The following is a 22,971-nucleotide window of genomic DNA, read 5'->3' as shown; positions in this document are numbered from 1 at the left end:
TATAACTCATCTCCTTCTACCTTAGGCCACGAACTTATGAATCACCCCTCATAATTTAGTTAGCAGACTCTACCACCTCCTCTGACAATGAGTTCTATGCGAATAATACCACAGGAAGTATGTGGCAGCAATAATGAGAATGCAGAAGAGATTCACCAGAATATTGCCTGGATTGGATGACCTTAGCTAAGAGGAGAGATTGGGTTTGTTGACCCTTGAGTGAAAGTTGCTGAGGAGTGACCTGACTGAGGTATTTAAAACTATAAGCGATGCGATACATGGATAGGATAGATATTTGGAATCTTTTTCTCATTGTAGGGTTATGAGGAGCAAGAGAGCACAGTTTTAAGGTAAGAGGAAGGAGTTTCAAAGAGGATTTGAGGGGAAAGATTTTTATAGCCAAAACTGCCCAACGCATCACCAGCACCAGCCTACCCTCCATCAGACATATAAATAGAAAGGTGCCAAAAACAGGCCAGTAACATCATGAAAGATCTCACCCACCCTGCTCATGGACTCCTTGTCCCACTCCCATCAGGGAGGAAGCTACATAGCATCCACACCAGGACCACCAGACTCAAAAACAGTTACTTCCCCCAAGCAGTAAGGCTGATCAACACTTCCACCCATTAACACACCCCTCCACGCACCCAGCCACCACTACTGTATCATTTCCTGTCAGTCACCTTATGTGCAGACACTCCTGTGCTTAGTATCACAATATCTTCCTACGACAACACTAGTGCCAAGCTGTATGGGTCCTAATGCCCTTCCCTTGGACAATATTGGTGTCGTGGAGAAGGGAGACTTGCAGCATGGGCAACTGCTGGTCTTCCATACAACCTTGGCCAGGCCTGCGCCCTGGAGAGTAAAGACTTTCCAGGCGCAGATCCATGGTCTCGCAAGGCTAATGGATGCCTTTATCTTCCTTGGAAGGCTGTGAACTCAAGGGAATAATTCGAGGGCAATATGGAGTAATGGGTGGATGTGAGATTTGAGGTGCAGATCAGCTGTGATCCAATTGAACAGTGGAGGCTTGAGTGAATGAATTCTTATTCTTTACTCTAATTCTTGCCTCAGAAGTGCTGCCTCTGCAGCAGTTTCAAGGGAAGGTGGGAAAAGAAATAAGGTTCAATAAGAAAAAAAAGCATTCATTCCTGATATGAACAGGAGTTATTGGCATTACTTCCTTTGACATATTTCAATGCAAATTTATATCAAAGAAAAATGGTGCTGAAGGGGTTGTCAACACACACAAACACGTTTGACCTAAGCACATGTTCTAAATTGGCTAGATAATCCCTGTCTGCCATGCCTTTCAAATTTAACTTGAGACCTTTCATGGGGATTTCTTGTCCTGTACTTAATAGTGGTCCACTGGACAAGTTTTTGATCCATACACCATTATTTTCTATGTTATCCATTTTGAAAATTTCCTGCAGTTTCTTCGCAGTGTTTTCTGCTTCATATCCATAGGTGTTGGTAACCCTGCACTGCATCGTTACTTCCAATTTATCTGCAGTCAACTATCTGCAGACATTCATCTTGTTTTCCCTTTATAACCTGATTGTATTTTTTAAGGCAATTATGCACATCAGCTTTGGGCATCAAACACACAAATATGTTTGCGCATGCAGATGCAACCACAAGCACATACACACACATACAGTGTGACAGGATCTGCAGCAGTCTCTGTCAACCTTTCTGATAGACCCACAAGAAACACCTTATTCATTATTTTCCAACCAAGCTACAATTAGATTTTCCAAATATTGTGCCATTGTATGAGGGAGCTGTGGAAACAGACCCTGTTGGAGTAGGACCATGTGATGTGGCTCGTTGAACCTGCTCTGCCATTTAATGCTGTCAACATCAACACTATATTCCCCCTCTCTTTCACATCCCTTGATGTCTTTCAAAGCTCACAATTGGTCACATAATACCAGAGGTCATGGGTTAAGATTGAAAGATGAAACGTTTAAGAGGAACATGAGGGAAAACTTCTTCACTCAGAGACTGGTGAGAGTGTGGAATGAGCTGCCAGCACAAGTAGTGCATATGAGCTCAATTTCAACATTTAAGAGAAGTTTGGATAGGTACATAGATGGTAGGGCTACGGAGGGCTATGGTCCCGGAGCAGGTCAATGGGAGTAGGCAGTTTACATGGCTCAGCACGGACTAGATAGGCCAAAGAGCCTGCTTCTGTGCTGTATTTTTCTATGATTCTATATGCTGACTGGTGGTGTAGTGCAGTGGTCCCCAACCTCTGGGCCGCGAAGCACGCAGGGGTGCAGCGGTAGCTGGAGCGCACCCAGCACATCTTTAAGAAAAACGCTGAAATAAACAAGCTAATTAATTAGGTGCCACCCAGAAGCCAATCTTTGTTAGAGGAACTGGGGTGGAGAGGGTCAATAACTTTAAATTCTTCGGCATTAAGGATTGACGTTTCTCTCTCTGAAAAGTGTCAGAGTGTCGTGGGACCAGCACGTAACTGTCATTACAAAGAAAGCCCAGCAGCGCCTATACTTTGTTAGAAGTTTGTGTAGATTCAACATGTCACCTCGATCCTGACAACCCTGTCTCTTCAGCCTGTCTGGGCTGGCGTTTAAATTGACCAAACAATGGAACAGCTAAAGGCTCCGGCGCCCTGGAGAGAGGAGTGAACATCGCGTAGAGCAAGTGAAATCGGCAATCGCCTCTGATCTGGGCCGGGCAGCTCCTAATTAATTAGCTTGTTTATTTCGGCTTTTTTCTTAAGTATGTGCTGGGTGCATTCCAGCTACTGCTGTACCCCTGCGTGCTTTGCCTCCCAGTATTGGTCCACGGACCGGAGTTTGGGGACCACTGGTGTAGTGGCATCCACACCAGAATTCGAGGCGAGTGGTCCTGGGTTCGAATCCAGCCGGCTCCTTGCATGCTTTCCATCTGTGCTGGGTTGAGTATTGAGTTAGCAACTTGGCCTCGTGAAAAACAGACCCATGCTAAAAAATGGCAAGATTGCTGCCCGATGCACCACAAGGCATGGACAGGAACAACGATGCTATACAAACATTCATCTACCAACTGCAATTTAGCAATTCTCATTTTGAATTATTATCTTAAAATTAAGTCATATGCAAAAATAGAATGCTGTGTCTTAAATTGAAATAGCATTACAAATTTGCACACTTCAAATTATAGGGATTTGAAAAAGAACATCCTGCTTTAATTTAGCATCTTTTTACTGTTCTCATAAATGTGGTGTATCATTCACAGTAGACTACTTTCAAATCCAGAAGGAATGAGCCTGCACCTACACAGCACTTTTCAGAACTACAGGATGACCCACAGTAATTTATAACCAGGGAAGTACTTCTTTAATTGTGGTCACAGTTGGAATGTAGAAAATGTGGAACCTGATTCGCCCTGGAGCAAGGTGAATAATGGCAATGAAATTAATAAACAGATGAACCGCAATGGTGGACTTGTTTCAGGGATCATTGTTGACCAGGATGAATGGGAAAACTCTCCTTCAAACAGTGCGATAGGATCTTTAACGTCCAATTGAGAGGGCGAATATCTGAATAGCTGCCATCTGTCGATGCTATATGTCTACATGGCCCTTAAAACCAGTGTCATCTTTCTTTGGCTTTAACTGTCTGCCTAAATTAAGCACTCAGATCTCTGCATTGGTTATGGAACATAAACTTGAATTTAAAAAGCAAGACCACTCAAGATAGTTTTTAAGGAAGATGTCAGGAAGGAAAAGAGAGGATGAGGGATTTGGTAAAGGAATGACAGAGTTTAGGACCGAGGCAGGTGAAGGCAAGGCCATCAACGAAGAGGGTAAGGAAGTAAGCAACAGAAGAGGCTAGAGTTTCAGGAAGGGGAAATAATTAGTTAAGCAGCAAGAAGTATCTTGGTCCACACATGGATTATGGACAATATGCAAGACATACTGGCAAGAAAGATGATGCACCTGTGGTCTTTCCAAAGGGGGTAAGCTCATTCACTTTCCGGAAAGGTTCAGAACAAATAAATCAGAGTAGAACCACAACCTAGGAAACTGTTTGGACCAAGGGTTCCCAACCTGGGGTCCATGGACTCCTTGCTTAATTGCATTGATTCCTGGCATAAAAAAGGTTGGGAACCCCTGGTTTAGATCATACCAGTGGTTGCCTGTGGAGAACAGCTGTGTCATCACCAGATAGGAAGTGAACAACAACATCAACAATTTCTAACTACCAACTTCCACTTTTCATTCATCAAATTGCCCAAGGTGCTTCTCAGGAGGATTATCAAATCAAAGTTCCCACCAAGCCACATAAATAGGTAAAAGCAGATGGCCAAAACTCTGAACAAAATGGCAATTCATAAAAAGTATCTTCAAATGAAAAAGTAGAAAGGCAAAGACCTCTGAACAGGAATTACAAAGCTTAGGTCAGCATGTCAATGGGGCAGACTCAATGGCCAATAGCCCAATTCTACTGCTTTGTCTCATAGTTTTATGATCTGAAGGCATAGCTGCCAAAGGCGAAGCAATTAGATTCAGGGATGAGAAGTGTTTGCAGTGTTGAACATATTTATAATGGAGGAGGGATTTAAAAACAAGGATGGCATTTGTGAAATCAAGATGTTGATTAAGGTCTGCAAATGCAAGTGAAATGGGTGAACAAGATATGATGCAAGTTTGAACCAGAGCAATAAAGCTTTGGTTAACGTTGTTTATGGAGTGTAGAATAATTGAATTGACTTCATTATTTAATTCTTCATATACATGAGGAGTAAAAATCTTTACGTTACGTCTCCGTCTAAATGTGCAATCATAGTAATCTATAATAAATACGATGTACAACAATATAACATAGAAATACAGTTGTGTCAGCATGAGTTAATCAGTCTGATGGCCTGGTGGAAGAAGCTGTCCTGGAGCCTGTTGGTCCTGGCTTTTATGCTGCAGTACCGTTTCCCGGATGGCAGCAGCTGGAATAGATTGTGGTTGGGGTGACTCAGGTCCCCAGTGATCCTTTGGGCCTTTTTTTTCCCCACACCTGTCTTTGTAAATGTTCTGAACAGTGGGAAGTTCACATCTACAGATGTGCTGGGCTGTCTGCACCACTTTCTGCAGGGTCCTGCAATTGAGGGAAGTACATTTCCCATACCAGGCAGTGATGCAGCCAGTCAGGATGCTCTCAATTGTGCCCCTGTAGAAAGTTGTTAGGAATTGGGGGCCTATACCAAACATCTTCAACCGTCTGAGGTGAAAAAGGCACTGTTGTTCCTTTCTCACCACACAGCCAGTATGTACAGACCACCTGAGATCCTCGGTGATGTTTATGCCGGGGAACTGGCCAAGAGTGTTTTCTATTCATCTAGTCAATAGGTAATAAAGATGGGAATCAAGATCTAGGAGCAGATAAGAGAAAGCTTGGAAAGAGTTAAGAACTGGCTCAGTTACAGGTTGTGGTCGGGGAGAAGAATGGAGTCAGTTGCTAGGAAATATAGATTGTGTGGGAACAAAGACAAAGTCTTCAGTCTTCCCTATGTTTTGTATCTGTTCAAATTCATATCACTAAGTACACAGTAACTGGGGTGGAGGTGCTGAGTAGAGTTCTAATTTTATAGGTCTAAAGTTCTAAATTCTAAAACCTTTCAGATCTGGGAGGTTATAGCTATCACGAAAGCCTGAACAAACTGGAGCCAATATCTCTGGAAAAGAGCTGGCCTGATAGAGGTCTTTAAAATGAGGAAATAGTTAGATAGTTTAAATATGGCGTATAGCTTCCTGTCACATAGAAGTACAAAACCAGGGGCTATTAAAAGAAGATAGTCACCAATAGATAAAGATTTCAAGAAAAATCTCTTGGCCATAGATTGTTGGGAATGTCAAATTCCCCATCACCATTAAACGTTATTCCTTCTTTGCCAATGGGTCTAAATATTGAAGCTTCCCACCTTGAACAGCAGGGCAGCATTTCTCAAAATGCTGGTCTTGGCAACAATGTTCATACCTGATCATTGAAGAAGGAGCAATCAAAATCAATGATACATTTAAAAGAAAGAAATTATTGGTACATGAGGGAGAGAGGAACAGCATGATGGAAGAAATTATGGAGGGAGATTCACGTAGAAGATAAAATCCAAATCAGAACACTAGGCTGAATGGTCTACTTGTGTATGCATTATGAAGTGAAACATGTATATAAATACGTTATTGAAATATTAGGCATTTTATTTTATTTAAAACTTTTGTAAAACTATTTATTAGGAGAAAAAACATTGTACTTTACAGAAATTTATCACCCCTTTAAGATTGCATAATGTGTTCTGAAATCTGTAAGGAATTAATTCCATTTGTAACAGATCCTGGGCATTTAAATATAACCTGGAATATGCAATGGATAGGCTTACTGGTCTGTTCCACTTATGACCTGTAGTAAAGGACCTGCAAATTACTGAAGTTGCGCGGCAGAAACGCTCCACAACACTATGGGTTTGCATCAGTTAACCTGTGTCACTGGCAACATCACATTTTGAAATGGACAGAAGTTGCCCTGCTGCCTAGTTCTGAAGATGGAGGGAATACTGAGGGGTAAGAGAATCAAACCAGCTAGTCTGAAGAAATTGAATATAAATTATTCGGAGTGCTTTGTTAACTGAAGCAACACACACAAAATGCTGGAGGAACTCAGTAGGTCAGGTAGCATCTATGGAAATGAATAGAAAGTCAACGTTTCAGGGCTGAGACCAAAATTCAGGACTGAGAAGGAAGGGGGAAGATAACAGAATAAAAATGTGGGGGGAAGGGAAGGAGGCTAGCTGGAAGGTGATAGGTGAAGCCAGGTGGGTGGGAAAGGTCAAGGGCTGGAGAAAAAGGAATCTGATAGAAGAGGAGAGGAGTCAATACGAAGAGGGTACCTGGGAGAAGTAATAGACAGGTGAAAAGAGGTAAAAGGTCAGAGTGGGGAATAGAGGAGGGGGTTGGAAGAGGGAATTTGTTTACTGGAAGGAGAAATCAATATTCATGCCATCAGGTTAGAAGCCACCAAGACAGAATATAAGGTGTTGCTCCTTCACCCTGAGGGTGGCCTCATCTTGGCACAAGAGGAGGCCATGGACTGACACTTCGGAACAGGAATGGGAATTGGAATTAAAATGTTTGGCCACTGGGAAATCCCGCTTGTGGCGGATGGAGCGGAGGTGCTCGACGAAGTGATCCCCCAATTTACAATGGTCCTCACCAAAGCTTCAGGGGACATCAAGCAGCATTTGCCATTGGGCTGCCACTTACATGTGGAGTTTTTAAACTATCTTTCTTTCCCCCTCTCAACTCTCAGTCCTGATGCAGGGTTTCCACTCAAACGTCGACAGTTCCTTTCCCCACACAACAGCATGCTTGACCTGCTCAGTTCCTCCAACAGATTGTTTGTTGCTCCAGATTCCAGCATCTCCAATCTCTTGTGTCTCGAGAAACAGAATGTGAAAGGAGAGTGCAAAGTGGCAGCAAAAGTAATTACATTATCAAGTTCTGTATGATTGCAGCACCAATGTAGTCATGAATATATTAGAAAAAAAATGTTCAGGGAGAGGGTCTGAATTGGACTGAAACAAGAAGTGTTCCAAGTTCAACAAGGAGACAGGCACAGCTGGAACAACCCTTGTTTCAGTCCTATTCAAAGAGGCTGTTCCCACCATGACTTTCTGTTCCACCTTCTATTTCTGTTGTCAGCTTATCATCTTGAGAGTTGCCTTGGAAGCCTAACTTCCAGCCTTTCAGTTCAAGTCTGCGAATCAAGGTCACCCAGGCATACCAAGACAAGATGAAGATGCAAACGAAGGATTCTTAGGAATCATTTACTATTTGACAGTTATTCTACTAATTCTCAAGTAATATTGGCCTTAAACACATGGATTTAATTGGTTATTAACACCTGAAATATGTACTATAATGGTACTCAAATACAGAATGCAAGTGATGGGATTGAGAAGTTTCTGTTGGATCAATATCTGTATACAAGTGGTCAATTTCTTTATAAAAATGGCATTAACACATGAACAGGCAGGCATTGGGGGACACGGACCATGTGAAGACAGAGGGGATTAATTTGGATTGACAGCATGATCAACACAAACAGCATGGGTCAAAGGACCTGTTCCTGTTCTGTGTTCTATATTTAAACACAGGATCTGAATCAGAATCAGGTTTAATATCACTGGCATATATCGTGAAATTTGTTAACTTTGTGGCAGCAGTACAATGCAATACATAATAATGTAAGGAAAAAACTGTGAATTACAGTAAATATATATGTATATCAAATTGTTAAATTAAATAAGTAGTGTAAAAACAGAATTTTTTAAAAAAGTAGTGAGGTAGTGTTCATGGTTTCAATATCCATTCAGGAAATGGATGGCAGAGGGAAAGAAGCTGTTTCTAAGTCGCTGTGTGTGCCTTCAGGTTTCTGTACCATTGGTGACCATTTTCCAGTCAGTTCTCAAGGATAACCCTGAGCTTCCAGCCACCTGTTACTTTTGTTCCTGTCCTGCCTCTCAAATTGCTCCAATGATGCTCAGTGTGAATTCAAGGAAGAGTACAGTACCTCATCTTCCTACTAGCTACAATGCTAATATTGAGATTAACCATTTCCATTAAATCCAACACCCTCTACGCTCCCCTCCACCCCGACCCCAACCCATCCAAAACACAGAATCCTTTCTCACTGGAGTGTTTCAATTACAGGCTATCACCAGATAATGGATGGGTTCATTTTACAGGCAACCACAAATTGGTTTTGTTTATACATCAAAAAATACACAAAATTCACTCAATATGGAAACCATATCTACACAGTATTGCAATGAAAGGCATCAAAATCACATAAGACTGATAGGAAAGAATAATTACTAACAGTGGGGGAGAGAGGGGGAGAGAGGAGGAGAGGGGGAGAGGGGGGAGAGGGGTAGGGAGAGGGGGAGGGAGGAGAGGAGGAGAGGAGGAGGGGAGAGGGGGAGAGGGAGAGGGGAGGGGAGAGGGGGGACGGGGGGGAGAGAGAGAGAGAGAGAGAGAGAGAGAGAGAGAGAGAGAGAACAAACGAGAACTAGTTCTGCCCCTTTAAGGAATGGATATATCTGTGCACATTGGATCTTTGAATTTGCTATTATCACAGGTGCCTGCTTGTATGCAAGGTTGTCCATAAGCTCAAACAACACGAATTCTGCAGATGCTGGAAATTCAAGCAACACACATCAAAGTTGCTGGTGAACGCAGCAGGCCAGACAGCATCTCTAGGAAGAGGTACAGTCGACGTTTCGGGCCGAGACCCTTTTTCAGGACTAACTGAAGGAAGAGTTAGTAAGGGATTTGAAAGTGGGAGGGGGAGGGGGAGATCCAAAATGATAGGAGAAGACAGGAGGGGGAGGGATGGAGCCAAGAGCTGGACAGGTGATTGGTAAAAGGGATATGAGAGGATCATGGGACAGGAGGTCCGGGGAGAAAGACAAGCGGGGGGGAACCCAGAGGATGGGCAAGGGATATAGTCAGAGAGTCAGAGGGACAGAGGGAGAAAAAGGAGAGAGAAAATGTGTGTATATAAATAAATAATGGATGGGGTACGAGGGGGAGGTGGGGCATTAGCGGAAGTTAGAGAAGTCAATGTTCATGCCATCAGGTTGGAGGCTACCCAGACAGAATATAAGGTGTTGTTCCTCCAACCTGAGTGTGGCTTCATCTTTACAGTAGAGGAGGCCGTGGATAGACATGTCAGAATGGGAATGGGATGTGGAATTAAAATGTGTGGCCACTGGGAGATCCTGCTTTCTCTGGCGGACAGAGCATAGGTGTTCAGCAAAGCGGTCTCCCAGTTTGCGTCGGGTCTCGCCAATATATAGAAAGCCACATCAGGAGCACCGGACGCAGTATATCACCCCAGCCGACTCACAGGTGAAGTGTCGCCTCACCTGGAAGGACTGTCTGGGGCCCTGAATGGTGGTAAGGGAGGAAGTGTAAGGGCATGTGTAGCACTTTAGCAAAGCCATTTCACGCACATCTGCTATCTCAAAAGCATCTCCCCCACTTCACGCACATCTGCTCTCAAACGCATCTCCCCCATTTCACGCACATCTGCTCTCACTCCATCCTCCCGCCACCCCACTAGGAATAGGGTTCCCCTGGTCCTCACCTACCACCCCACCAGCCTCCGGGTCCAACATATAATTCTCCGTAACTTCCACCACCTCCAACGGGATCCCACCACTAAGCACATCTTTCCCTCCCCCCCCTCTGCTTTCCGCAGGGATCACTCCCTACGCGACTCCCTTGTCCATTCGTCCCCCCCATCCCTCCCCACTGATCTCCCTCCTGGCACTTATCCTTGTAAGCAGAATAACTGCTACACATGCCCTTACACTTCCTCCCTTACCACCATTCAGGGTCCCAGACAGTCCTTCCAGGTGAGGCGACATTTCACCTGTGAGTCGGCTGGGGTGATGTACTGCGTCCGGTGCTCCGATGTGGCCTTCTATATATTGGCGAGACCCGACGCAGACTGGGAGACCGCTTTGCTGAACACCTACGCTCTGTCTGCCAGAGAAAGCAGGATCTCCCAGTGGCCACACATTTTAATTCCGCATCCCATTCCCATTCTGACATGTCTATCCACGGCCTCCTCTACTGTAAAGATGAAGCCACACTCAGGTTGGAGGAACAACACCTTATATTCTGTCTGGGTAGCCTCCAACCTGATGGCATGAACATTGACTTCTCTTACTTCCGCTAATGCCCCACCTCCCCCTCTACCCCATCCGTTATTTATTTATATACACACATTCTTTCTCTCACTCTCCTTTTTCTCCCTCTGTCCCTCTGACTATACCCCTTGCCCATCCTCTGGGTTCCCCCCCCCTTGTCTTTCTCCCTGGACCTCCTGTCCCATGATCCTCTCATATCCCTTTTACCAATCACCTGTCCAGCTCTTGGCTCCATCCCTCCCTCTCCTGTCTTCTCCTATCATTTTGGATCTCCCCCTCCCCCTCCCACTTTCAAATCTCTTACTAACTCTTCCTTCAGTTAGTCCTGACGAAGGGTCTCGGCCCGAAACGTCGACTGTACCTCTTCCCAGAGATGCTGCCTGGCCTGCTGCGTTCACCAGCAACTTTGATGTGTGTTGCTTGTCCATAAGCTAAACGTTTGTAACATGGGAACAGTCTGTAACTTTCATGAAGTTTATCTGACTTTTTCTTTCAACTACCCTAAACTTTTAAACTATCTTGCTTTTTAAAATAATAGTTTGCTTGTCTTTGTTGGTTGCGTTCTGTAATAGAATGTGCAATCATTTTCCTTACCCATCACTCATTATGCAATCTAACAAGCTTATCTTCCAATTTTACCAGTTTCAACAAAGGGTCTTTAACCTGAAATGTCAGCTCTATTTCTTTCTCCGTTTATGCTGCCTGACCTGCTAAGCACTTTTGGTATTCTTTGCTTTTGTTTTGGAATTCAACAGCAAGTCTCGTAAAGAGGAAGAAATAAACAGAGAAAACAAATGATTGGACAATTGGATTGATTGAAAAAGACAGAATAAGAGAGGGACAATACAACAGGGAAATATGGAAAGATTCATTTATAATTTGAAATCTCCAACAGCAATTAATACTTGAACAAATGAGACTTGAATCTAAATTAATCATTTCAGCCCAGTGAGATTGATTTATCGTAATTGACATTTAACACATCATTAGATGCGTCCTTAGACTTGAAATGATTACATTTAGTTTTTGTTAGCAAGTTTGATTTGCAATTACTGATCAAATGTTGCAACATCACGGCATTCAATATCTATCAATGGTGAGCCAGCAACAAGAAGTTGCTTTCATAAAGCTAACGGGAGATGTGTAATGCAAAAAAAGAATCTTTTTGATTTCCATATTGAACTGTACAATTTCCACCCTAGCCTGAAGTTACAATACTATTCAATATAAATCAAGGGAACCAATCGCCTACCATGCAGTATAAAAGGAAAAGAGAGGGTATATAATATAGCAAAAATGAATGGGAAGTTAGAGGATTAGGACGCTTTTGAAAACCAACAGAAGGCAACTGAAAAAACCATAAGGAGAGAAAAGATGAAATATGAAGGTAAGCTAGCCAAAAATATAAAAGAGTATACCACAAGTATTTTTTTCAAATATCTAAAGAGAAAAAGAAAGATTAGAGTGGATATTGGACCACCGGAAAATGATGCTGGAGAGATAGTAATGAGGGACAAGGAAATGGCGGACGAACTTTATAAGTATTTTGAATCAGTCTTCACTGTGGACGACATTAGCAGTATGCCAGAAATTCGAGAGTGTCAGGGGGCAGAAATGAGTGCAGTTGCTGTTACCAAGGAAAGGTGCTTGGAAAGCTGAAAGGTCTGAAGGTATATAAGTCACCTGGACGAAATGGATTACAGCCTAGGGTTCTGAAAGAGGTAGCTTAAGAGATTCTGGATGTATTATTAATGATCTTTCAAGAATCACAAGATTCTGGAATTGTTCAGGAGGACTGGAAAATTGTAGGTTTCACTCCATTCTTCAAGAAGGGAGAGAGGCAGAAGAAAATAAATTATAGGCTAGTTTGCCAGATTTCAGTGATTGGGAAGATGATGGAGTCCATTAGTAAGGATGAGGTTTCAGGGTACTTGGCGGCATGTGATAAAGTAAGCCAAAGTCAGCATGGCTTCCTTGAGTGGCAATCTTGCCTGACAAAGCTGTTGAAATTTTTTGAAGAAATAATAGACAAGAAGAGTCAGTGGATGTTGTTTACTTAGATTTTCAGAAGGTCTTTGACAAGGTGCTGAACATGAGGCTTAACAAGATAAGAGCTCATGGTATGACAGAAATGATGTTAGCATGGATAGCTGATTGGCAGGAGGCAAAGATTCAGAATAAAGCTTATTCTGGTTGGTTGCCAGTGACAAGTGGTGTTCCACAGAGGTCGGTATAGTCAGAATCAGAATCAGGTTTATCATCACCAGCATGTGTCCTGAAATCTGTTAATTCAGCAGCAGCAGTTCAATGGTATGATGCAATACATGATAATATAGAAAGAAAAAACAAAATCAGTAAACCCATTTGAGTAAATATATATATATATTAAATCATTAGATTAAAAATAGTGCAAAACAGAAATAATATATATATTTAAAAAAGTGAAGTAGTGTTCATGGGTTCAATGTCCATTCAGGGATCAGATGGCAGAGGGGAAGAAGCTGTTCCTGAATCGCTGAGTGTGTGCCTTCAGGCTTCTGTACCTCCTACCTGATGGTAACAGTGAGAAAAGGACATGCCCTGGGTGCTGGAGGTCCATAATAATGGACACCACCTTTCTGACGCACTGCTCCTTGAAGATGTCTTGGGTATTATGGAGGCTAGTACCCAAGGAACTGACTAAGTTTACAACTCTCTGCAGCTTCTTTCGGTCCTGTGCAGTAGCCCACCCCCCCACCACCCCCTGCCATACCAGCCAGTGATGCAGTCTGTCAGAATGCCTTCCATGGTTTTAAGTGACAAACCAAATCTCTTCAAACTCCTAATGAAATATAGCTGTTGTCTTGCCTTCCTTATAACTGCATCGATATGTTGGGACCAGGATAGATCCTCAGAGATCTCGACACCTAGGAACTTGAAATTGCTCACTCTCTCCACTTCTGATCCCTCTTTGAGGATTGGTATGTGTTCCCTTGTCTTACCCTTCCTGAAGTGCACAATCAGCTCTTTCGTCTTACTGACGTTGAGTGCCAGGTTGTTGCTGTGACACCACTCCACTAGTTGGCATATCTCACTCCTGTATGCTCTCTCATTACCATCTGAGATTCTACCAACAATTATTGTATCATCAGCAAATTTATAGATGGCATTTGAGCTATGCCTAGCCACCCAGTCATGGGTATATAGAGAGAAGAGCAGTGGGCGAAGCACACACCCATGAGGTGCAGCAGTGTTGATTGTCAGCGAGGAAGAGAAATTATCACCAATCCGTACAGATTGTGATCTTCCGGTTAGGAAGTCAAGGATTCACTTGCAGAGGGAAGTACAGAAGACCAGGTAGCTTATCGATCAGGATTGTGAGAATGATAGTTTTAAACGCTGAGCTATAGTCAGCAAGCAGCATCCTAACAAAGGTGTTTGTTTTGTGACTGCTCCTTTTCATGTGATATGAAACACTTTGGATGACGGAGTTGATGGCTTTGCGGCCAAGTTTGCAGATGATACAAAGAGAGATGGAGGGACAGGTAATGTTGAGGAAGCAGGGAGTCTGCAGAAAGATTTGGACAGATTGGGAGAATGGGGAAAGAAATGGCAGATGAAAGATAGTGCAGGGACAGGTATAGTTATGCACTTTGGTAGAAGGAATAAAGTCATAGACTATTTTCTAAACAGGGAGAAAATTCCAAAATCAGAGGTACAAAGGGACTTGCGAGTCCTTGTGCAGTATTCCCTAAAGATTAACTTGCAGGTTGAGTTGGTGGTAAGGAAGGCAAATGCATTGTTAGCATTCATTTTGAGAGGACTAGAACAGAAGAGCAAGAATGTGATGCTGAGGCTTTATAAGGTATTGCTCAGACTTCACTTGGAGTATTGTGAGCAGTTTTGTGCCCCTTATCTCAGAAAAGATGCATTGTTATTGGAGAGAGTCCAGAGGAGGTTCACGAGAATGATTTCAGGAATGAAAGGGTTAATGTATGAGGAGCATTTGATGGCTTTAGGCCTGTACTTGCAGGAGTTTAGAAGAATGAGGGGGGATCTCAATGAAACCTACTAAATATTGAAAGGTGTCGACAGAGTGGATGTGGAGACGATGTTTCCTATAGTGGGTAAGTTTAGGACTAGAGGGCTCAGCCTCAGTATAGAGGGATGTCCATTTAGAACAGAAATGAAAATGACTTTTTTTTTCTCCAGAGGGTAGTGAATCTCTGGAATTCATTGCCATGGATGGCTGTAGAGGACAAGTCACTGAGTATTCTTGAAGCAGAGGTTGACAGGTTCTTGGTTGGTCAGGTCGTCAAAGGTTATGGAGAGAAGGCAGGAGAATGGGGTTGAGAGGTATAATAAATCAGCCATGGTGGAATGGCAGAGAAGACTCAATGGGCTGAGTGGCCTAATTCTGCTTTTATGTCTTATGGTCTTATGTTAATTACCCCAAATCCAGTTCCCATTAACTCCTCTCACCTAATTTCCCCATTTTCCCCACTTTCGAATTGACATCGGGAAAGAAAATTAAATTTTAAAAAGCTTATTTTAATAGATCTGTCTTCATGTCCTGAGTGCTGCAAGGTAGTTTCATTATGTGGAATTCATCTCTGAAATTGAGTCAGGGAAATACGGCAACTGTAGGCATATATGTCAATTTGCGAACAATGAATGATCATGTCATCTCAAAAGCAAATACTACAGATGCTGGAAACCGTAAGTAAAAAAAATACTGGAATTCTGCAGCAGATGGCACAGTATCTGTGGGGAAAGAAATGGAGTTAACAGTTTTGATGAAAAGTATTCAAACCAAAATATCCTGATGCAGGGTCTTGACCTGAAACGTCAGCAATACCTTCCTCCCCACAGATGCTGCTTGATTCACTGAGTACCTCCAGCAAATTGTCTTTTTTAGCTCCAGATTAAAGTATCAATAGACTCTTATGTCCACAAATTGATGCCACCAGGCCTGCCAAGGATGTCCAGTATTTCTTGTTCCCAATAAGATAATTTCCTCCATTTGTCTTAACTGAAAATTAAATCCTGGCTAGGGCACTGGGAAAAATTGTCCCTGGTATTTTGTAATCATAGAGTGCAGCACAGGAAAAAATCCATTTGGCCCATTATCCTTCTTATATCTCTCTCACAGAGCTATCAATTAGTTACTCCATTCCTTTCTGTTGCTCTTTTACTAATTCCTGACAAGTTATTATTTTAAAATATTTATACAAAGTTAGTATTGAATCTGCATTCACCAGTTTTTCAGGTAGAGCAATATAGACCAGCACTGTTTGCCAATTTTAAAAAATCTTGTTGCCATTTTGCCAGCTAAGTCTATGGGTCCCATCAATGGAAATAATTTCTCATTGTTCTATTCTAAATCTCTCACAATATTGAAATTCTGTAATAATTTTCCCCTTAACCTTCTCCATTCTAAAATTAGAACTCCCATAGTTATTCCACGCAACTGATTTCCCCTGATTCCCTGTTTCCATTCTGATAAATTACCTTGGCATCTTCTCAAAGGCCCTGACATCCCCCTTGAAATTAATGCTGCTGTTGTGGGGCTGAGGGTGGAGGCTTAGGTTATGAATTGGGCCTGATATTTCAGCCTGACAACTAACCATTGATTTTGACTGCTGAAGATGAAGAATGATGACTTGATTAGAGTGATAGCCAGTACCTGTGTCCATCATCTTTGCAGGGATAATGGAGAAGATTGGGGGGAAATAGATACCAATAACTGAGACCTGAATTAGTTTTCAGTTCAAATTAGGTGAGGCTAATAATAATTGATGAAGAACCAGATGCTCCCAAAAACGAAAACAGCAGGTGTTGGAAATCAAACCCAGTGACGTTGGGAACACTCAATGGGTGAGACAGTATTTGAGAAAAGAGGAACAGATTCATGTGTCATGTTAAACATCCTTCATACATCCAGGAATGGAAACAGAACAATTTAAAAAAATTTTGAATCATAATTGTGATTTCTCTGGTGAAGAATCATATACCAGAAGCAAACAGCTCAATGCTTTGATTGCTCCAAAGCTACTCTTTTGAACTAAATACAAAGGCCCCTCAGGCCTTTTTTGGAAATACCTTTGTTTTGCTTACTGTGATATGTATCTGTGCAGGCAATAAATATCAACCAGACAAAATTTCACATTTTCATTTGTTTTGCTTTAAGGGGCCGCAGGCTTTTTAAAGATACTCTTACAGTCAATTATTGGTGGGATGCACTGGTCAGTGTTGTGATAATGAACAGCAAAATCACGGGCAGAAATGAGAAGAAAAACAAAAGGAATCCACAATAGCATGAAAGAAATGCAAGTTTTTCCTTACAGATACAATTGAGCCAAAGGCTGAAATAATCCATAAATGCTATAAGTATTAACTTAGTTGTACTTAAAAGATGCCTCAACGTTTAGTCTCTATTAGTTATTTAAATTCTCAAAAATATTCTTATTTGCTTGACAATGAAAAAAGGCCCAAACTTAACAATAAATAAAAACTGAAAAAATTCAAGCCCTAACAATAATAACAAATTGATTTTGCAGTTTGCAGGAAAAATAGTAATCAATGATTTGAGCTGTTTGCCACCAGCATATTAATCTCTACCAGAACAACCTCAATTATTATTGGCCTCATCTCTTAATCGCAAGTTAGCACATGAAAATAAGAACTCCTGTTCTACAGTGCTTAAAACAGAGAATTCCTCCTCCCCTCATATTTTCCTTATCCCTTTTCCATGTTATCAATGCCATCTTGCAAAATTGTATTGGACCTTTAATAGGGTAAAATAGGTCACAAGGCCTCGTGTAAAGATATTGCAGCAAATCATAAGAGCTTGGTCAAAGATTTTAAGTCCCACCTTAAAGTGGGAGATTTCACTGCATGAGACCTTGGCAGATGAAAGAACTGTGCAATGATTAAAATTAAGGTTCATCATGAATCAAAGGAACACAGATGATCTGGGAGAATTGTTGGGATAGAAAAGGTACGGAGATGGGCAAAAATGAAATTGGGAGGGATTTGAAAACAAGAATAAAAATTTTTAAATCAAGGTGTTAGTTGAGAGCCAACATGGGTCAGCAAGCATAGAAGTGGTGAGTGCAACAGACTTAGTGCAAGTTAAGAATGTCAATCTTATTTCTGACTTCAAAGTCATTCCATTTCAAATGAAATGCTCAATGAACTTTGAGGGTAGAAATGAACATATCACATCACCCTCTCTCAGCAGTTAAGTGTGAACTGAACTTTGATCTTGAGGTACAGCAGGGACACTGTTTGTTATGTTCTACAATGTTAATTATTGGTCAAGGCTTCTCAATGCGGCATGAGCTTTGTTGCTCAGTAATAAAAATCCTTTGCTATATTTCCCACAGTGTGTTTCTGACAATATCTCATACTCCCCAGCTCTAGAAGCTAATTTATTGGCAATAACATGAATTGGATAATTGAACTAAGGAAAACAATGATGATTTAGTGTGTTGTTAATTAGAAGCTAAAGTGAAAGAAAATAAAAGGACACTCTAGATGCAGTCAGAGATCAGGTTGCAGGGTCATTCAGAACCGCATGGAGAAGTTTTGTTTACTTTTCCTTCTGGCAACTTCCCAAGGCCTCCCCAAAACCTGTCAGGGTAGCTGTGGCTTAGAATATACCACTCTTCACTTGATCCTGTTGGAGGATGATGCCAGAGTTCTGGGTCGACAGTTCGTGCATTGGTCTAATGAACACTGAGCGGAACTTAATATGGACTCTTTTGATTGTGTGTTTTATTTTATGTGATTTCACTTGTTCTTTCCTGTTGCTGTTTGGGTTTGCTGCTGCAGATCCCAGAAACAGGTTTGGTGGACCCTGAGTTTTGCTGCAAGTCTGAGAGCCACAATATGTATGCCAACACTTGGGATAAATGTGAGATTATATTATCATCACAGATGGAGCATAAGAGAATTTATGGTGCTATTTTGAAGAAGAACAGAGGAACTTTGCCAGTACCTTGGCCAATGTCTATTCCTCAACCAACTTCACAAATAATTTTAAAAAATGCATGCTTGCAGTTTAGTACACATAGGAATTTACCACATACAAAACCAGACAAATTTCCATCCTTTTGTCTTCCGAAGGACTTCAAATTACAGCCCATCTGCACACTGTGGTTGTTGCATCTGGACGGGATGCCTTCTGCCACTTGTACCCATGGCAAATAAAGGATGGACTGACCATTTACTGCCTTGTAGTTTGTGCAGTCTTGCTCAGTTCAAGTTGGCCATGCCATTGACCAATTATTACCTGCAAAATGTTTATGTTGAGAATACCGAATTATAAAATGAAGAATATTTTTTAAATTACTGTGTTTTAAAATCTAGCATACTTTTTGTCATCTCCAGTTCCAACCATCCAGGATCAACTTAGTCTCTTGCCCAACAGTGCTGTAAGCAATATCCAGATATATTGACAGTACCTGTACTTCATTAGGCGCTTGAGGAGATTTTATATGTCACCAAAGACACTTGCAAATTTTCACACATGTACGGTGGAGAGCATTCTAACTGGCTGCATCACCGTTTGTTATGGAGGGGCCACTGCATAGGATTGAAAAAAGCCGCAGAAAGTGCAAATTCAGTCAGCTCCATCATGGGCACTAGCCTCCCCAGCATCAAGGACAGCTTCAAAAAGCAACGACTCAGAGAGGTGGCATCCATCTGTTATGTTTTGTTACTTCAAAACATTAAACTAATTCAAAGGAAGACATAGGGAGTCTGAAATACCTGTGTAAGTTCGTCTTTTACTTTAAGCGAGGCGCACACGTATCATGTGGTGGCATGATGACGTATGCAATTTACGTATTTATATATATAAAACCTGTAACTAATTATTTAAATGAACAAGAATGCTAAATCAAAGAATATGTATATACACAAGGTAACTCAAATATTACTGAAATATTAAATCCACTTCACTCCTCCATGCTTAGCTATAAACTCCAAATCAATAGAATGTATCTCAATTATATACACAGTATACCATATAATACAACTTCCGTACAGATATCCATAGCATAATAAATTTTAAATTGACCCATTCAGGCTTAAAGATTTAATTGCTGTGGAAGATTTTTTACTCTTGTGTGGGATAACATCTTTCCTGACAAGGGAGATCCGCTCTGCTTGGCAGATCAGACTTGTCGCTGTGAAAACAATCTCAGGTTCTGGGGCCTCCTCCGTGATGGTTGTAGGAGTTGACTCTGAGACCGCAGGAAGTGGTTCTGACAGCTCTGGACATCCCTCTTCTTTCCTCCCTCTGGATCTACTTTGATCTCTTTCTTATTCTTTCTCACATTCACAGTTTTTATTGTACATATTGCATTGTGACCATAAAGTTCACAGATTTCACAGCATATGCTGGTGATGTTAAACCTGATTCTGATTCTGATACAAGATGTTAAACAAACTCATTATAAAATGACTGGAAATGGTAAAAAGGCCTGGTTCACTAGCAGTCCAATGTTAATTCAATGAAGAATCAAACCTACCTGTTGCAATTTCCAGCTCGTTTTGGAGTGTACTGAAATGGAGGTAGCAGTGGGGACAGGACCTACCAACAGAAGAATCAACTGAGTAAATCTCCAGGAACATCTACAAAAATGTCGACAACATTAACATGCATCCTATGAAGTTTTGAATTGAGCTGGATTATTCTCAATCTTAATGCAAAATTTCATATTATGGTCACTCTTTTCTAAAGTTCCCTTTACAACAAGATTATCAGTTAATCCTTTCTCATCCACAGAATGAGATCAAATATAGTGTAGTTTCTCATTATGCATTCAGTAATATTGCCCTCAATCTTATTGCTGCCAGTCTACATGTACGTTAAAGACTGCATGTATACCATATTAGTCCTGTTACATCTCCTGTAATTTATTTATGCCATGCCCAATATAACAACTACCACCTGGTAACTCATTAGCAATGTTTTCTTCCCTTTTGTAATTTTTAACCCAACCAAGATTGATTGCACATCATGATCTTTCAACCATGATAATTTCCTACCACTGCACCGGATCTCTTCCCTAGTTAGTAACCCTACTCCACCTCCTGTTTTTTTTGCTTGTCCTTTCTAAATGTTAAATATTCACCTTCTAGCTTCAATCACGCTGCAGCTAAATTTCCTTTAGGGCAAGTAGATTACATTCATTGACTTTGATTTGCACAAGTAATACTGTACATCTGCTTTGTTGCAAGAACCACATTTAGATATAGGAGTATCGCTTTTGCCATTTTAACATTTTTCTGTATGTTGACCCGATTTGCTGTTGGCCTTTGTTTATCTTATTTAATTATTTGCCCTACTATTTTTCCTTGCTGCCACATGCTGCTGATGAAAGGTCTCAACCCGAAACATTGACTGTTTACTCCTTTCCATAGATTCTGCCTGGCCTTCTGAGTTCCTCCAGCATTTTGTATGTGTTGCTTGCTTTTAGTGTTTGCACAATTTGTTTTTTTTCCCCCTCTCTGCATAATTGGGTGTTTGATAGTCTTTTTCTTAATGGGTTCCACTGGGTTCTTTGTTTTGTGACTGCCTGTAATGAGATGAAACTGAGGGTTGTATAATGTATACATACTTTATAAGTGTACTTTGAACTTTGAACTGTGTTGTTTCTATCCTTCCTGGATCTCCCTTGATATTTCCAACCCCTGTCAAGCTGGTTTTAGCTCTTCCCACACAGCATTAGCATGCCCCCTGATGCCCATCCAGTTCGTCCAGTTCTCAGTTGCCCAAAAGCGCTTCCAAGCATGCAAAAATCTCAATTGCTCTCTTTTGCAATATCTCTCCAGCCACAAATTCATTTGCTCAATCTTCACATTTCTCTATTTGTTAACACAGGTCAGTAAGAAACAGGTACATATTGAAGTGCAGGCAGCAGACTGTCGGGTGAACTCACTCACAATGGGTCCTTGGGCTGAAGAAGACCCAGAGAAAGAAAGCATGCATAAATTAAAAAAGGTAACATTGGTGAAAAAATATATTCAACTTTCATCTATAATTCTACCAATATCCCAAATATTACCCGTTTCTTAAAGTTTTGGACCAAATCTCAAAAAGCACTCAAAAATCTTTCCGGAAATCAAAAAAAAATGGAGTTGTATGAATGGATTGTGGCCAGAATCTGGTTTACACTGATAGTTCAATGTTTAATTCCTTTTTTGCCAAAAAGGAGTTTGATATTTACCTAGTCGTAAATAACAGGAACTGGGGAGTTAGACCCCCGTGGAGCATTTCAAAGGGGCTTGCCTTGAAACTATTGAAGACAATGCTGGGAAATTGAGTTTGAGCACTACAAAAGAAACTCTGCAATTTTACAACCTTACATACTTTTGGTATACAATGCAAGATTTTCTTCCAGCCTTACATCTAATGTCACCCCATTCTTTTCCCTATTATGGTTTCGGCAGGAACATGGGCCAAGCCCTTTGATTGGAACATACAGTACTTAAGGCCTCCGTTGGTCGGGGTTGATATTGGATGTTCCATCCTAGTTGTCTATGTGCAAGCCAGGGCAGTACAATACGGAGAGCAAGCTGTTGCCCACGCAGCAGGCTCCCCCTCTCCACACAGCTGATGAATCCAAAAGAATGCAGAGACCAATACAGTTTAGCACCAGCAGCGTTGCAGGAGTTGCCAGTCAGCATTGAACTCAACATATGACTGCCTTAGGAACTCTAGCTCCGGACTTTTCTTCGGGATTTACTCCCAAGGCCTTGCCTATAGCCGCAAGGCAGCAGAGGTTTGAGATCAGAGTTTTCCTTCTCCTAGATGAGCTGCCAACGATGGCAGAAAAGCTCCATCTGCCCGGAACGATTGGTTTTAAAGTGCCAGCAATCTGCTGCTGCCCCTTCTCCTATCAGTAGAAATGGTTCCACCAGGCATAGTAGTTAAGCTACACCTGTCGGTCTGAATCTGGATGTCAGAGGCTCTCTGTGGCACACAGCTTTGGCAGCAGTTCATAGGTAATGGGATCTCATCCCAATTACCCCTGGTTGTGACAAATTTAAGGACATACAGTATATAATTGGTTAACTCCCCATCAATCAAACCCAGATCCCACATTGAGTTCAGTTCCATCATGCGTGTTATGTAACTATCCTCCACTCGGTGTATTTGAGTGGAGAAATAATTCTGCTTTATCTGGAGATTATGTTTCCTTCCATTTCAGTTAGAAGTTCAGACACTAAATTAAAACCACATACCCTGATCGC

The 22,971-nt window shown here is 41.6% G+C and overlaps 1 long non-coding RNA gene across 3 annotated transcripts in view; it reads right to left on the bottom strand.

The window, feature by feature from the left end:
- LOC134340742 (uncharacterized) overlaps nucleotides 1-22,971 on the bottom strand; it is a 162,219-nt gene that overhangs the window by 51,961 nt on the left and 87,287 nt on the right. For 2 of the 3 annotated variants that reach the window (XR_010016620.1, XR_010016621.1), the window contains exon 3: nucleotides 20,244-20,305. The exons of the other annotated variant lie outside the window; for it this stretch is intronic. This is a non-coding gene — a long non-coding RNA (uncharacterized LOC134340742). The remainder of the gene's footprint in view (nucleotides 1-20,243; nucleotides 20,306-22,971) is intronic. 3 annotated transcript variants of the gene reach the window in all.

This window comes from Mobula hypostoma, chromosome X2 (genome assembly GCF_963921235.1).
Source record: "Mobula hypostoma chromosome X2, sMobHyp1.1, whole genome shotgun sequence".
Taxonomy (NCBI): Eukaryota; Metazoa; Chordata; class Chondrichthyes; order Myliobatiformes; family Myliobatidae; genus Mobula; species Mobula hypostoma.
The sequence above is the reverse complement of the archived record's forward strand: the minus strand, read 5'-3'. Positions and strand labels throughout refer to the sequence as shown.